General features: G+C 42.6%; 1 long non-coding RNA gene across 1 annotated transcript; it reads right to left on the reverse strand.

Moving 5' to 3' along the window:
* Positions 1 to 9,844: 9,844 nt before the first annotated feature.
* LOC124008931 lies at positions 9,845 to 18,560 on the reverse strand. Its single transcript, XR_006834182.1, has 3 exons — positions 18,436 to 18,560; positions 18,036 to 18,091; positions 9,845 to 10,794 (listed from the first exon to the last, which is right to left on the reverse strand). It is a non-coding gene; the product is annotated as an uncharacterized LOC124008931 (long non-coding RNA).
* Between the last annotated feature and the right edge of the window lie 87 nt (positions 18,561 to 18,647).

Consider the following 18,647-nt stretch of genomic DNA (forward strand, 5'->3'; position numbering starts at 1 on the left):
TACGTTTTAATTGTTCTTTTAGTGGGGGATTTACCCTTTGGTGCCCTTCTTGTTAATCTCCTATAGATTATAATGATCTACTGAATTTCTCTACTTGATCTTTGACCTGGAATGCATCCCAAATTGCACTCTACTCCTTATGGGCCCTGGTCAAAAGTAGTGCACTAAATAGGGAATAGGGTGCCATTTGGGACGCACAACTGACCTCAATGGTTATTCTGTAGCTTTACCAAAAATATTTCTTCTAATCAGTGTCTTTACTGCTCTTTTCTGTACATAGGAGGGGAATGGGAACACAACAGACATTTTAAAGATGCAAAGCAGCCAACATCTTTTGTTACACCAGCGATAAACTGAATTAGCATTTGTGCCACTAAAATACATGCTGTTGTGTAATTTGCTTCTCTTCCCAAATTGAATCCATTCAATGCCTGGTGGAGCAAACAAGTCAATTCTATAGAACTTTCTCTATCTATTTCACTTATCTATTCAGGTTTGAATGGGTTGCAGAACTACCAAGGGCTGGATTCAATTCGAGGTGCCATAGATCAGCGTTATAGCCAGATTTAAATTTAAAGACAATGTTTCCACGTTAGCGGAGACTGCATTCGCAGTAGATGCTGCATATGTCGGCTCAATTGGAAATTACTTTTACATTTCAACGCTGATCTTTGGCGCTACGGATTGAATCCAGCCCTAAGTGCAATAATGACTAAACAGGGATTTTAGGGCTGTGATAGGCCGTGATCGGCTTGTCACATGAGTGCTGTTCATGCACATTTCATCTACTTAAACAGTTGATGTCGGACGTTTACATACACCTTAGCCAAATACATTTAAACTCAGTTTTTCACAATTCCTGACAGTTAATCCTAGTAAAAATTCTCTGTCTTAGGTTGGTTAGGGTCACCACTTAATTTTAAGAATGTGAAATGTCAGAATAATAGTAGAGTGATTTATTTCAGCTTGTAGTACTTCACATTTCCAGTGGGTCAGAAATTTACATACACTCAATTAGTATTTGGTAGCATTGCCTTTAAATTGTTTAACTCAGGCCAAATGTTTCGGGTAGCCTTCCACAAGCTTCCCACAATAAATTGAGTGAATTTTGGCCCATTCCTCCTGACAGAGCTGGTGTAACTGAGTCAGGTTTGTAGGCCTCCATGCTCGCACACACATTCCGCATAATTTTCCATCTTCATGATGCCATCTATTTTGTAAAGTGCACCAGTCCCTATTGCAGCAAAGCACCCCACATGATGCTGCTACCTCTGTGCTTCACGGTTGGGATGGTGTTCTTCGACTTGCAAGCCTCCCCCTTTTTCCTCCAAACATAACGATGGTCATTATGGCCAAACAGTTCTATTTTTGTTTCATCAGACCAGAGGACATTTCTCCAAAAAGTACGATCTTTGTCCCCATGTGCAGTTGCAAACCGTAGTCTGGCTTTTTTTATGGCAGTTTTGGAGCAGTGTCTTCGTCCTTGCTGACCGGCCTTTCAGGTTATGTCGATCTAGGACTCGTTTTACTGTGGATATAGATACTTTTGTACCAGTTTCCTTCAGCATCTTCACAAGGTCCTTTGCTGTTGTTCTGGGATTGATTTGCACTTTTCGCACCAAAGTATGTTCATCTCTAGGAGACAGAACGCGTCTCCTTCCTGAGCGGTATGACGGCTGCGTGGTCCCATGGTGTTTATACTTGCGTACTATTGTTTGTACAGGTGAACATGGTACCTTCAGGTGTTTGGAAATTTCTCCCAAGGATGAACCAGACTTGTGGAGGTCTACAATTGTTTTTCTTAGGTCTTGGCTGATTTCTGAGGTCTAGGCCTTGAAATACATCCACAGGTAAACCTCCAATTGATTCAAATGATGTCAATTAGCCTATCAGAATGTTCTAAAGCCATGACATCATTATCTGGAATTTTCCAGGCTGTTTAAATGCACAGTCAACTTACTGTATGTAAACTTCTGACTTCAACTGTAGTTGATGGAAATTTTAGAATTGTGCCACTCATTGTAAACGAGTGATTTGTGATAATGTATTTCTAATCATAGCTTACCGATTTGGCATGGTGGATGAACAGTTCTGAAGTTATTCAATTGATTTGATAACATTCAAAGTCAACAACTCAATTTTCTCATCGCTCGTAAATACATGATAATTAATCTGTTATTTTCATATTACCATGGTGATGTATTACTGTGTGTGGGGGGAGGGGGGTTGACTAATTGTACTGTTTCATAGTTTATTTAATCTCTTCCCTCTCATCCCTGCGTCATCAATCGCGGTCTTTGTTTGTAATACTTTCAATATCGACTTGATCTGAAAGTAGGCCAAATCCACTTATGCTATTCCTCATTCTTCTTATCCTATTTCACACCATCAGATATGTGCTTCAAGGTCCTAAGAACTTGAGGGCACACTTGTGGTATTCACGATGCTGTAAACTCACCTGAAATCTCTGCAATGGTTGTATAGGAACTTAACAACAGACTTAGAGCACTTCATGATCCTGTAAACTTTGGGTATTTATCTGAAACATAAAAAGGCATCAGATTAAATGTGTTTGAGCTAATAAAACTAGGGTTTGAACGTGTGAAGTGAACATAGAGATGGATAGCGGCACACTTAGGAGGTTCTCTCTCTCTCTTCCATCTCTATGGAAGTGAATCACTTGAAGATTGACCTTTTTTTAAATGCAAATGCAGATTTTTTTTTTAATTAGCCATTGCATGATTTAGCCATGGCTTTGACCAGTAGCATGTCAGAATCTCAAAGATATCTAACTTTGTGAGTCTAGGTGTGTGCTACACGAGACGAGTACCCACCAGTGAAATGATAGTTAATGAATTGCAGAGGGTGACGATCACAGAGATCCTGTAATTCATACAAATGTCATCTCTATGGTGAAGATACTCTCCAAACATGGACTAGTAAGGTAAACTGGATCACAGTGTGTTTGTCTTGTTTTCAAGAGGAGCTGTGGTTATGCAGAATTGCATTTGCTACCTCATTACTGTCATAAGGTCATTTTAAAATGATGTGCCCCACCTGTGATTGGTATGTTTTTCTATCTGAGAGGAGAGGTCGCTGGGCAGATTATGCTACAGCATCAGAGAGTGAGTGTATGGAGGAGGAAATATGTTTTTTTGTTGTCTTGCATGAACTGGGGGGGGGGGGGGGGGTGCGGGTCATCCCGTTCCTCGTCTTGTCTGTGGGGTTGCCCTTTTCCTTGATGTGTTTGTTTTGTAGCTGTTTCTGAGCTGACTTGTTCTGGCTTTCTGTGTGGCAATCTTTCATTGTCCCTCTTATCCCAGGATGTGTGGGGGAGTGGACATGTCCTTAGTAGGCCTAGAGAAAGACTAATCATACCATCTGTGGTGATGGGCATAAATACTGGACTCATTCGAAGGGCATGTGAAACACCCCACCCATTCTGGGTCTGTATAACAATAACAAAGAGCGAGACAAATTGGTTTTCCCTTGAATGCATGCTCGTAATGAAGCTTTTGTATATTGAGATTGGACTGCCTTCGGAGTTTTTTTTTTTCCCCACAACATTTCTTGGTGCCGTGACCAGGATCGCTAAAGCAGGACCCGAACCTATATCGCTGGCTGGGAACCAGACAAGGTCTCCTGGTCAAAACTAAGAGGTAAGGGACCTTTTTTTTCTAAATCCTTATATGACACAACAACCATAGATGATCCCATTCACTGTGAGTCTACATGTAATCAAATATATGTTGACAACCAGGCACAGTACAGAATGTCCAGGTGTTGAGTCAAAGATGGTTGCTTTCTGTGACTGTTTCCTTAGATATCATAGCATCACCTTGCTTTGGTATTTAGCTTCTCGTGCGCTACTTACTTGATGACTAATCTGGATAAATAAAGGTTGAATATATTGAATAAATATCTTGCTCTCTTCAGAAATGTGAATGGATGGGAGAATAAGGCAACGACATTTGAAAGAGCCATGCATATGCTTTAGGGTTGATAGACATTTGAACAGAATACATGCTAGCCTAAACCGTTAGTTCAGTCCATCCTTCTAAATTACATGCCTACCGCTTTTCTCGTTGATCTGGAACATAATCATGCACATTTGTATGTTTTTAGCAAGTATGTGACTAGTGTGTGGCCAGCGGAGACATGAGCATTCAACCAATTGCCTCTTCGTCTCACCCCTCTCTCTCTACATGTAAGTGATGTTAACCATATTGACTTTGTAGATACAGTAGACAAGCTATTGGAGCCTCTGTGCGTTCCACCTCCCTCAGGCACGATTCCATGTGTGTCTACCTAGACCCGGAACCACCCTCGCACACAAAGGTGTAGCTCATTTCAATACTAATGCCACATTATGGGCATTTGAAAGCGTGAGCTACATTTTATTATGAGTCAGCTTACCTCAGAAGCAAGTGGTTAATCCGTTGGGTCCCCATAGAGTCGAGGCACATAGAGAGGTCACAGAGATAGTGTTTAAATAGACTCGCCTTCACACCATTATTAAAAATAATATCCACAGGGGCTGTAGGATTGTACGGTTCTCTGTTTTAATTTTTTTTAATTCCTTTTTAGCAGCATGTGTAGCAAGGGAGACTGACAAGAATAATGTGGCCTTTTATGGTAGAACTATGCTACCTTTTCAGATGAGGCAAGGTCTTCTAATGAATTGAAATGTGTTATTGTCAACAGGAGATTCTCTTTTGCATACAAGTTAAATGGCTTGGCCTTAAAAAGCACAGTTGGTAGTTCACTTTACCATTTGGCTGTGCAATGAATATAGAATGAATGCAGCATAAAGACACACGTGCACACACACACACACACACACACACACACACACACACACACACACACACACACACACACACACACACACACACACACACACACACACACACACACACACACACACACACACACACACACACACACACACACACACACACACAGACACACAGACAGTTTATTACAAGCTAGATAACACACCATGTTGTCACCACTCTACCAACTATGACAATTGGTCCCTGAATGGCTCCGTGAAATAAGACAATGAGCCCCAGCTAGATACTGACGACATGGCTTAGACTGAATCAAAACAATTATAAGGCGTCTCATGTGATTTCCGCTGGTTGACGTTATTGTTTTGAAATGCCATGTAGTCTAGTCTACACCATTTTGACACCGCAGCTAAAGTAAGGCTGTGGTGCAGAGATGTCATATAGCTGAACGACTGTAGTTGATAGAAAGCTTGGGACAACTAGTTAAAGTTCATCTTAAATATGTCAGTGTCAAAAAACACAATGACACCATATAAGACATAACCACTATCATTCTCTCTCTATTTGGTGTCAGTTGAGTAATAATGCAAGACGCTACCTTTCATAGTATGTTTATGTCATTTCTACATTGCCAGAAGTCTGAGACATCACTCCAGAGAACTCATTTCCACTGCTCCAGAGTCCAATGGAATTGTACATGGTGATCTTAGGCTTGTGTGCGGCTGCTTGGCCATGGAAACCCATTTCATGAAGCTCCCCACGAACAGTTCTTGTGCAGATGTTGCTTCCCGGGCAGTTTGGAACTCGGTAGTGAGTGTTGCAACCGTGCTGAAGCTACACGCTTCAGCATTCGGCGGCCCCGTTTTTGTGAGCTTTCGTGGCCTACCACTTTGCGGCTGAGCCGCCGTTGCTCCTTGACGTTTCCACTTCACAATAACAGCACTTACAGTTGACCCGGGGCAGCTCTCGCGGGGCAGAAACTTGTTGGAAAGGTAGCATCCTATGACAGTGCCACGTTGAAAGTCACTGAGCTCTTCAGTGCGGGCCATTCTACTGCCAATGTTTGTCTATGGAGATTGCATTGCTGTGCATTCAATTTTATATGCCTATCAGAAACGGGTGTGGCTGAAATAGCCGAATCCACTATTTTGAAGCTGTGTCTACATACTTTTGGCCATGTAATGTATAATCCATCCATGAGTCATATGTTTCAAAATGATGGGGTATATAATTGAAATGATTGCAAAACATCACATGACTGTGGCTTTAAATCTAAATCTGTTTCAACTCACGAGTCATAGACCCTGGCAGATAAACACCCCCTTATACCCTTTAGAGAGGATAGGGATATAACCAGATAAATGTGATGAGGACACAGCACACACAGGGTGATACTGCATACAAAGCAGGCATGGCACTCAAGGAGGACATACATTCTCTATGACGCTATGATCTAGGTAAGCATGGCTCATGACAGAGCTTCCCCATGCATCAAAGGGATTTGAAAAGGAGAACATAGAAAAGGAGTTAACATAGACTGTATGGCAATTCCACTAAGCATCAACATCAACAATGCAGCTACTGTAGTATGCCTATTGATGGTACCTTAATGATACTCATAGTGTGCAGTAAGAGAGCGTGTGGAGCAAGACTGACACCTAGAGGCGTTGGGGGATATTTATCATAAAGAACAACAATCTCTATTCCTGTGTAGAAGATGGACAGATATGTAAAAATACCATTGCACAAAGCATCTCAGAGTAGGAGTGCTGATCTCGGATCCCTCCTATTCATTATGATTTAAAAGGAAAAACGTATCCGAGATCAGCACTCGTACTCTGAGAGGCTTTATGAAATTGGCATAATCTACGATATTACCTATTGCCCAGGCATGTTCTTTTCTGTTGATCGCACATGGATGCATCCCAATACGTAGCTTGTTGTCATGGGCTGTTTGTCACAAGTCATGGTCATCATGTTATGGTTAGAGTATCTGTGTAGGGGTCAGCTATTGTGAGCAAATGCTTTGACAGAGCTTGAGTCATCTTGATTCAGTATCACTTAAACCATCAGACACCGTGGAGCCCAGATGCCAAGTCAGGCATCGATCAAAGGGGTTGCCAAGAAAAACAAACACATCAACAGAGAAAAGTGCATACTGCGACTGCTTATCTATCAATTGACACTTGTGCATACACCTGCTCGTTGAACATTTAATTCCAAAATTGTGGGCATTAATATGGAGTTGGTCCCCCTTACGAAAACAGCCTCCACTCTTTTGGTAAAAGGGGTTCCACTAGATTTTGAAACATTGCTTTAGGAACTTGCTTTCATTCAGCCACAAGAGCATTAGTGAGGTAGGGCACAGATGTTGGGCAATTAGGCCTGGCTCACAGTCGACGTTCCAATTCATCCAAAAGGTGTTCGATGGGGTTGAGGTCAGGGCTCTGTGCAGGCCAATCAACGCGCTTCAGCACTCGGCGGTCCCGTTCTGTGAACTTGTGTGGCCTACCACTTGACGGCTGAGCCGTTGTTCCTCCTAGATGTTTCCACTTCACAATAACAGCACTTACAGTTGCCCGGGGCAGGTCTAGCAGGGCAGAAATTTGACAAACTGACTTGTTGGAGAGGTGGCATCTTGAAAGTCACTTAGATCTTCAGTAAGGCCATTCTATTGCTAATTTATGTCTATGGAGATTGCATGGCTATATGCTCGAAATAGCCGAGTCCGCTCATTTGAAGGGGTGTCCACATACACTATATACAGTGGGGCAAAAAAGTATTTAGTCAGCCACCAATTGTGCATGTTCTCCCACTTAAAAGGTGAGAGGCCTGTAATTTTCATCATAGGTACACTTCAACTATGAGAGACAAAATGAGATTTTAAAAAACAAAAATGATGAATTTATTTGCAAATTATAGTGGAAAATAAGTATTTGGTCAATAACAAAAGTTTATCTCAATACTTTGTTATATACCCTTTGATGGCAATGACAGAGGTCAAACGTTTTCTGTAAGTCCTCACAAGGTTTTCACACACTGTTGCTGGTATTTTGGTCCATTCCTCTATGCAGATCTCCTCTAGAGCAGTGATGTTTTGGGGATGTTGCTGGACAACACGGACTTTCAACTCCCTCCAAAGATTTTCTATGGGGTTGAGATCTGGAGACTGGCCAGGCCACTCCAGGACCTTGAAATGCTTCTTACGAAGCCACTCCTTCGTTGCTCGGGCGGTGTGTTTGGGATCATTGTCATGCTGAAAGACCCAGCCATGTTTCATCTTCAATGCCCTTGCTGATGGAAGGTTTTCACTCAAAATCTCACGATACATGGCCCCATTCATTCTTTCCTTTACACGGATCAGTCGTCCTGGTCCCTTTGCAGAAAAACAGCCCCAAAGCATGATGTTTCCACCCCCATGCTTCACAGTAGGTATCGTGTTCTTTGTATGCAACTCAGCATTCTTTGTCCTCTAAACACAACGAGTTGAGTTTTTACCAAAAAGTTATATTTTGGTTTCATCTGACCATATGACATTCTCCCAATCTTCTTCTGGATCATCCAAATGCTCTCTAGCGAACTTCAGACGGGCCTGGACATGTACTGGCTTAAGCAGTGGGACACGTCTGGCACTGCAGGATTTGAGTCCCTGGCGGTGTAGTGTGTTACTGATGGTTGGCTTTGTTACTTTGGTCCCAGCTCTCTGCAGGTCATTCACTAGGTCCCCCCGTGTGGTTCTGGGATTTTTGCTCACCGTTCTTGTGATAATTTTGACTCCACGGGGTGAGATCTTGCGTGGAGCCCCAGATCGAGGGAGATTATTAGTGATCTTGTATGTCTTCCATTTCCTAATAATTGCTCCCACAGTTGATTTCTTCAAACCAAGCTGCTTACCTATTGCAGATTCAGTCTTCCCAGCCTGGTGCAAGTCTACAATTTTGTTTCTGGTGTCCTTTGACAGCTCTTTGGTCTTGGCCATAGTGGAGTTTGGAGTGTGACTGTTTGAGGTTGTGGACAGGTGTCTTTTATACTGATGACAAGTTCAAACAGGTGCCATTAATGCAGGTAACGAGTGGAGGACAGAGGAGCCTCTTAAAGAAGAAGTTACAGGTCTGTGAGAGCCAGAAATCTTTCTTGTTTGTAGGTGACCAAATACTTATTTTCCACCATAATATTAAAATAAATTTTATGAAAAATCCTAAAATGTGATTTTCTGGATTTATTTTCTCATTTTGTCTGTCATAGCTGAAGTGTACCTATGATGACAGTTACAGGCCTCTCATCTTTTTAAGTGGGAGAACTTGCACAATTGGTGGCTGACTAAATACTTTTTTGCCCCACTGTATACAAAAGTACATTGCTTTGCCCAAATAATAGTCATCAATCATCACTATGTAAGTCATTAGAGTATTGCTATGAACTATTGAGCAATCTGTTGTGATGGGTGGGACATTTTTGTTGGAACAAGAACCATCATCAAACTCGTACATCAAATACGATTGGCACATGTGGCATACCAACCAACTCATCAACCAATTCAGTGGCCTTGTGGTTAGTGACTGCCCTAAGATGGGAAGATTAGGGTTTTGATCCCCAGTCAAGTTATGAAATGCCTCTCTGCTTGGCACTCAGCACTGTGTCCTGTCTATAGGCAGGTTGGCATTTATTGGTCACTAGCTGGCACAGCCACAGTCATAAAATCAGATTTTAAACCCAACCTCACCCACACTGCTAACCCTAATGCTTAACCTTAAATTAAGATCAAAAAAGCCCATTTATGTTTTTATAGATTTTTATGAGATAGCCAATTTTTACTTGGCAGCTGGCCCATCTAGTAGAAACCGCTCAGTTCTGCCTACAGGGCAAGATTCATGACAAATGTCAACCTGCGTCCATAGGGTGTATATGTACTTGTAGACCAAGATGCCTCCCACTATAGAAACAGGCTCCGACAAGGCTTACTTTACTTACATGTGGCATAAGGTTATTATTATTATTATTATTATAAGGATCAAAGAGGCAGACGAGCTTTAAATTGTCATCATTTATTGTCTCATCTTCTTTACAATCAGGATTGTTCTGGACAATATGCAATGAAACTACTGAGATAGATGTGGAATTAGATGCATCATCCAAATGTTTCTCATATTTGTATTTGGCTGGACAAAAACACACTTTTTATGATATGACCTAATCTCAGTTACATATACCTGGTCTTATCAGATCGGCCACACATTAGGATTTATGCACATACTCCAAAGGTTTGCATACAATAAGCACTAACTAACAACTCAAGTAGGACTTTGAAATCCTCGCAAAGTAGACATTTCCTGCCCTATTGGTACAGAGAAAAATAGAGAGCCATCCCAAACACAACCTATAGTACCTGTTTTGAATACTGAGCGAGTTGAATCCCAGCCAAAACAATATAACTTCATATTAATGACAGTTTACCCAAATACTGTATGTAGTACCACAAAAGTAATTTTTATCACTAAACTTAACTTGAATGACAAAGCTTGAGTGATTTTTCTGTAGTCAGATGAGGTTGCAACGACACTCCTATGCACCTCCCAGACACTCCTATGCACCTCCCAGACACTCCTATGCACCTCCCAGACACTCCCATGCACCTCCCAGACACTCCCATGCACCTCCCAGACACTCCCATGCACCTCCCAGACACTCCCATGCACCTCCCAGACACTCCCATGCACCTCCCAGACACTCCCATGCACCTCCCAGACACTCCCATGCACCTCCCAGACACTCCCATGCACCTCCCAGACACTTATGCACCTCCCAGACACTCCCATGCACCTCCCAGACACTCCCATGCACCTCCCAGACACTCCTATGCACCTCCCAGACACACTATCCAAAATGGATAAGGACAGAAGTGTCTGTGTGCGTGCATCCTGGTGAAAGGAGAGGATAGGTGAATCGAGCATGTTCCTAGAGGGGCTTGTGTATTCCTCTGTGGATCAGCAGCCGCCGGTCCCTGCATAAAGACAACAAAGAAAAACACAGTTGGTCAGGACAGAGGAGCAACTCTGAAAATGTCATGTGGAGACCTGCACCACCTATTGAAATGTACCTTTTGGTAGGTGAATCATGTGACAAATGAGATTCTAAGGTGGTTAGTTAAAAAAAAAAACATGTCTTCGTATTAATAAAACACAACAATAACTGCACCATTTCATTTTAGTAGGAGAGAATGGAGAATTGTTGTATTTACACTTGAGCTGTGATATTGCTGTCACCTTTTGACCATCAGTAGTAATGTTGTCAGTCCTATTAACACTGTCATTGTTCCAACCACAGCCAAGAATGGGGAAGATGGTGGCCACTCATCTGGATGGATAATCTGCATTTTATCTTCTGAGCAGAAGGGATATACAGTGCAGTTGGGAACTATTCAGACCCCTTGATTTTCTTCCTGACAGCCTTATTCTAAAATGGATTAAACTGTTGTTTTTCCTCATCAATCTACACACAATACCCCATAATGACAGAGCAAACAGTTAAAAAAAATGTTTTGCTAATTTATTTAAAAAACAAAACAGATACCTTACGTAAATAAGTATTCAGACCCTTTACTCAGTACTTTGGCAGCGATAACAGCCTTGAGTCTTCTTGGGTATGACGCTACAAGCTTAGCACACCTGTATTTGAAGAGTTTCTCCCATTCTTCTCTGCAGATCCTCTCAAGCTCTGTCAGCTTGGATGGGGAGTGTCACTGCATAGCTATTTTCAGGCCTCTCCAGAGATGTTCTGGATGGGCCACTTAAGGACATTCAGAGACTTGTCTCGAAGCCACTCCTGCACTGTCTTGGCTGTGTGCTTAGGGTCTTTGTCCCGTTGGAAGGTGAACCTTTGACCCAGTCTGAGGTCCTCAGAGCTCTGGAGCAGGTTTTCATCAAGAAGCTCTCTGTACTTTGCTATGTTCATCTTTCCCTCGATCCTGACGAGTCTCCCAGTCCCTGCCGCTGAAAAACATCCCCACAGCAAACTGCTGCCACCACAATGCTTCACGTAGAGATTTCCCCCAGACGTGACACTTGGCATTCAATCTTGGTTTCATCAGACCAGAGAATCTTGTTTCTCATGGTCTGAGTCCTTTAGGTGCCTTTTGGCAAACTCCAAGCAGGCTGTCATGTGCCTTTTACTGAGGAGTGGCTTCCGTTTGGCCACTCTACCATAAAGGCCTGATTGGTGGAGTGCTGCAGAGATGGTTGTCCTTCTGGAACGTTCTCCCCTCTCCACAGAGGAACTCTGGGGCTCATTCAGAGTGACCATTAGGTTCTTGGTCACCTCCCTGACCAAGGCCCTTCTCCCCCTCACGCTAAACACTGCTCCATATGTAGTAATTTGTGCAGCGCAAGTGCAATAAAGACAACCTAGAAAGTGACCACTGTCATGCAACGTGTTTGAGGTGATCAATTTGAGCAAGGCAAGGTGTATAATTGCTTATCTTAAATCACGTAATGAGTAGTTATTTGTAGATCACTTATTCTACGCAGTCCGACTGTAACAAAGACAACCTGGAACATGTCCACAGCCTTATTTCCACTGGCAAGTAACAGTAATGTTGAGAAGCAGGGGGTTCTTTACCTCACCCTAATCTGTGCAGTGTGGCTGCAATAAAGACGACCTGGAATGTGACCAGTCATGTTTACACTGGGCTTCCCTGTCAGGCAGGTAACAGATGTTTAGCAGTCGCGGGTACTCTACCACACACTTCACCACTGTGCTCTCGGTGCGAGTGCTGCTCAGAGACCCCTTTGGTTGTCCTGGTGACTCGGGTGTCCCTTCAGGATACCCCTCACTGGCCTCACAGTGGTATGTTCCATGAGCAGAGCTTCCTTCACTGATGGGACACTATAGATGTGTGCTGTAGTTTGCTGGTGTGGACACTGGGGGGTGGTGGGGGGGGGGATGTTTCCAGGTCATTTACCACTTGTGTTTTGAGTTGTGGATTGGTGAACACAAGTAAAATCTCTGCAAATATGGTACATTTCCCCAAATTTCATAATCATACTGTAGATCCCTCTTTTCATGCAGTGATGAGATGAGGGAATGATTGAACATTCAAATGAACAACGACAAATGAAACGAAGCAGAATCTAATTTTAACTAGAGATATTACACATTATTATTCAGCCAAAATCTCTCATGTATGACATTAAAGAAGCAATTGAAAACTACTCAGACAGAAGGGAACGGCACCGGCATCACTCACCAGCGATGGTAAGAATAACATTAGAGTATATGAGTGGAGTGGTGGAAGTCTTGTAGTAATGTGTGTAAGTTCCTTCGTCTGTGACAGAGGCGATGAGCAGGGAGCAGTTCCAAATCTCTATGTTTGGAACTGCAGTATCGAAGAGCCCTCACTGCTGCTCGATCATCCTATTTTTCCAAATTCATTGAGGAAAATAAGAACAATCCGAAATGTATTTTTGATACTGTCGCAAAGCTAACGAAAAAGCAGCATTCCCCAAGAGAGGATGGCTTTCACTTCAGCAGTAATACATTCATGAACTTCTTTGAGGAAAAGATGATGATCGTTGGAAAGCAAACGAACATAATAAATGGCTCTCTATCCACCGGATGTGTACCAAACTCACTAAAAGTGGCAGTAATAAAGCCTCTCTTGAAAAAGCCAAACCTTGACCCAGAAAATGGGGAGGCAGGGTAGCCTAGTGGTTACCCTGGACTAGTAACCGAAAGGTTGCAAGTTCGAATCCCTGAGCTGACAAGGTACAAATCTGTTGTTCTGCCCCTTAACAGGCAGTTAACCCACTGTTCGTAGGCCGTCATTGAAAATAAGAATTTGTTCTTAACGGACTTGCCTAGTAAAATAAAGGTAAAAAAAATAAATATAAAAAACTAATCGGCCTATATCGAATCTTCCAATCCTCTCTAAAAGTTTTGAAAAATTTGTTGCGCAGCAACTCACTGCCTTCCTAAAGACAAACAATGTATACGAAATGCTTCAGTCTGGTTTTAGGCCCCATCTTAGCACTGAGACTGCACTTGTGAAGGTGGTAAATTACCTTTTAATGGTGTCAGACCGAGGCTCTGCATCTGTCCTCGTGCTCCTAGACCTTAGTGCTGCTTTTGATACCATCGCTCACCACATTCTTTTGGAGAGATTGGAAACTCAAATTGGTCTACACGGACAAGTTCTGGCCTGGTTTAGATCTTATCTGTCAGAAAGATATAAATTTGTCTCTGTGAATGGTTTGTCCTCTGACAAATCAACTGTAAATTTCGGTGTTCCTCAAGGTTCCGTTTTAGGCCCACTATTGTTTTCACTATTTTACCTCTTGGGGATGTAATTCGAAAACATATAATGTTAGCTTTCACTGCTATGTGAATGACACACAGCTGTACATTTCAATGAAACCTGGTGAAGCCCCAAAATTGCCCTCCCTCGAAGCCTGTGTTTCAAACATAAGGAGGTGGATGTGGAAGTGGGTGCAAACTTTCTACTTTTAAACTTTTAGACAAAACAGAGATGCTTGTTCTAGGTCCCAAGAAACAAACAGATCTTCTGTTGAATCTGGCAATTAATCTTGATGGTTGTACAGTCGTCTCAAATAAAACTGTGAAGGACCTCGGTGTTACTCTGGACCCTGATCTCTCTTTTGACAAACATATCAAGACCGTTTCAAGGACCGCTTTTTTGTCCGTTTCAAGGACAGCTACGTAACATTGCAAAAATCAGAAACTTTCTGCCCAAAAATGATGCAGAAAAATTCATCCATGCTTTTGTTCTGGCCTTCTAGGTTAGACTACTGCAATGCTCTACTTTCCCAGCTACCCGGATAAAGCACTAAATAAACTTCAGTTAGTGCTAAATAAGGCTGCTAGAATCCTGACTAGAACCAAAGAAATGTATCTTATAACTCCAGTGCTAGCCTCCCTACACTGGCTTCCTGTTAAGGCAAGGGCTAATTTCAAGGTTTTACTGCTAACCAACAAAGCATTTCATGGGCTTGCTCCTACCTAGCTTTCCGATTTGGTCCTGCCGTACATACCTACACGTACGCTACGGTCACAAGACGCAGGCCTCCTAATTGTCCCTAGAATTTCGAAGCAAACAGCTGGAGGCAGGGCTTTCTCCTATAGAGCTCCATTTTTATGGAATGGTCTGCCTACCCATGTCAACCTTTTTAAGTCTTTATTGAAGACTCATATCTTCAGTAAGTCATATGATTGAGTGTAGTCTGGCCCAGGAGTGTGAAGGTGAACGGAAAGGCTCTGGAGCAACGAACCGCCCTTGCTGTCTCTGCCTGGCCGTTCCCCTCTCTCCACTGGGATTCTCTGCCTCTAACCCTATTACAGGGGCTGAGTCACTGGCTTACTGGTAATCTTCCATGCCATCCCTAGGAGGGGTGCGTCACTTGAGTGGGTTGAGTCGCTGACGTGGTCTTCCTGTCTGGGGTTGGCGCCCCCCCCTTGGGTTGTGCCGTGGTAGAAATCTTTGTAGGCTATACTCGACCTTGTCTCAGGATAGTAAGTTGGTGGTTGACGATATCCCTCTAGTGGTGTGGGGGCTGTGCTTTGGCAAAGTGGGTGGGGTTATATCCTGCCTGTTTGGCCCTGTATCATCGGATGGGGCCACAGTGTCTCCTGACCCCTCCTGTCTCAGCCTCCAGTATTTATGCTGCAGTAGTTTGTGTGGGGGGCTAAGGTCAGTCTGTTATATCTGGAGTATTTCTCCTGTCTTATCCGGTGTCCTGTGTGAATTTAAGTATGCTCTCTCTAATTCTCTCTTTCTCGCTTTCTTTTTTTTCTCTCTCTCGGAGGACCTAAGCCCTAGGACCATGCCTCAGAACTACCTGGCATGATGACTCCTTGCTGTCTCCAGTCCACCTGGCCGTGCTGCTGCTCCAGTTTCAACCTTTCTGCCTGCGGTTATGGAACCCTGACCTGTTCACCGGACATGCTACCTGTCCCAGGCCTGCTGTTTTCAACTCTCTAGAGACACTAGGAGCGGTAGAGATATGAAAAGCGAACTGACATTTACTCCTGAGGTGCTGACTTGTTGCAGCCTCGACAACTACTTGTCATTATTATTATTTGACCATGCTGGACATTTATGAACATTTGAACATCTTGGCTATGTTCTGTTGTAATCTCTACCCGGCACAGCCAGAAGAGGACTGGCCACCCCTCATAGCCTGGTTCCTCTCTAGGTTTCTTCCTCGGTTTTGGCCTTTCTAGGGAGTTTTTCCTAGCCACCGTGCTTCTACACCTGCATTGCTTGCTGTTTGGGGTTTTAGGCTGGGTTTCTGTACAGCACTTTGATATATCAGCTATATATAAATAAATAAATTGGAGAAAAAAAACATCTGTCTCATATCCTTGACAGTTTTAGACAGAAGAGAAATGCTACGTCACAAGCTCCTCAGATTAGGGCTGGCAAATGCCGGGAACCTCATGATACAATATTATCACAATACTGAGGTGTCAATACCAGATGTATTAAGATTCTATATGTATACTACATGACCAAAAGTATGTGGACACCTGCTTGTCGAACATCTCATTCCAAAATCATGGGCATTAAAATGGATTTGGTCCCCCTTGCGATAACAGCCTCCACTCTTCTGGCAAAAGGGCTATATAAGATTTGGGAACATTGCTTTAGGGATTTACTTCCATTCAGCCACAAGCATTAGTGAGGTCTGGCACTGATGTTGGATGATTAGGCGTGGCTCACTGTTGGCATTCTAATTCATCCCAAAGGTGTTCGATGGTGTTGAGGTCAGGGCTCTGTGCAGGCCAGTCAAGTTCTTCCACACCGATCTCGACAAACCATTTCTGTATGGACCTCGCTTTGTGCACGGGGGCATTGTCATACTGAATCAGGAAAGGTCCTTCTCCAAACTGTAAGCACAGAATTGTCTAGAATGTCATTGTATGCTCTAGCGTTAAGATTTCCCTTCAGTAAAACTAAGGGGCCTAGCCCAAACCATGAAACACAGCCCCAGACTATTATTCCTCCTCCACCAAACTTTACAGTTGTTACTATGCATCCGCCAAACCCAGATTTGTCCTGCCATATGGTGAAGCGTAATTCACCACTCCAGAGAACGTGTTTCGACTGTTCCAGAGTCCAATGGCGTCATGAAGCTACCGACAAACAGTTATTGTGGTGAAGTTGCTTCCAGAGGCAGTTTGTAACTCGGTAATGAGTGTTGCAACTGAGGACAGAAGATTTTTACACGCTTCAGCACTTGGCGGTCCTGTTCTGTGAGCTAGTGTCACCTACCACTTCACGGCTGAGCTGTTGTTGCTCCTAGACGTTTTCATTTTACAATAACAGCACTTACAGTTGACCGGGGCAGCTCTAGCAGGGCAGAAATTTGACAAACTGACTTGTTGGAAAGGTGGCATCCTATGACTGTGCCACATTGAATGTCACAGAGTTCTTCAGTAAGACAACTCTACTGCCAATGTTTGTCTATGGAGATTGCATTTTATACATCTGTAAGCAACGGGTTTGGCTGAAATGGCTGAATCCACTATTTTGAAGGTATGTCCACATACTTTTGTATACATAGTGTATCACAATTGTATATGTATTAGGATTCGATACTGTGATTTTATTGCGATTTGATGTTCCAAACATATTGATCACTATATTTCTGCTGCAAATGGACAAGAGAGCCTTTTGAAAATTACTTTTGGAGATAAAAATGCTGAAAACACATACGCTCACCATTTTAAGAATACGTTTTAGTTCAGGTACAATCGGCAACAATAGTATCGCAATTTCCCCCTACCCTTCCTCAGATAAGGCTTTTTTTGCCCGTCTGTAGGGGTACACTATAGCTTTTTAAGTGCCGCCTCTAAACATCATTGGGAGATGGTGGCTAGTGTCTGTGTTTACATAACATTTCAAGGAGACATCTTCATATCTTGACACCACATATAATGTGCTTTCTGCAACCACATGATTACTAGGTACATACGTGGTTTAACTACTGGCACGTATTTGGGATTGAATTTGTGGTCTTGTGGCTGTGTCAGGTGTCCCTTCTTCTTTTCCAGAGTCTATTTGTGTCTAGTTTAATTAAATTCTACCTAGGCCAAACCTTCAACGTTTGATAGCCTGCAATTTTACTGGTGCCATGTTGAAAAATACATATCTGGAATTCTCACAATATGATCCATTTCAATCCCTATTTTCTGAATTATTTATGGTATGGCAGAATATAACAGACTTACCAGTGGGGCACACAGAGGCGAACATGCCAACTACTGTCCACATGCTTTTGTTAAACCTACAGCAAAATAATGGAGATAATGAAGACAATAATTCAAACAAACAAACATAATACATACAAGTTTTTGTATAATGACATTGTTAATGTACTTTTAGCCTGGAATCTGCCCATTTAATTTAACTGGCTATATTGAACCTGTTTTACAACACTGTCATACATAAACAACCTTCAAATGAAACACAAACATTTGCGAATGTAGAGGTGCAACTTTCTATGACAACATTAATTGAATCAAGAAATTGTTAAAGATTGACTTCATAAATGCTGTTATTCTTGATTTAATCATTCATAAATAATTTACCTCCACATGACATTGAACAGAAGTAAATGCAGAAACATACCTGTTAACGTGTTTTGCCCCCGAACAAAATGCAGTTCTTGTAACGGTCAGTCTGAGGATGAAAGTGAAGGTATTAAAAGTATCCCTCAACTTTTATGTTGACAGTCATTTGTGATTTGAAATGTCTTATCTGGAAAATAATGGACATCACTGCCCTCGTGTGGTCATGGTGTTCACCCCTCTCATTCGCTGCCGTAGATACAGACAACTACT

Source organism: Oncorhynchus gorbuscha, linkage group LG21 (genome assembly GCF_021184085.1).
Source record: "Oncorhynchus gorbuscha isolate QuinsamMale2020 ecotype Even-year linkage group LG21, OgorEven_v1.0, whole genome shotgun sequence".
NCBI lineage: Eukaryota > Metazoa > Chordata > Actinopteri > Salmoniformes > Salmonidae > Oncorhynchus > Oncorhynchus gorbuscha.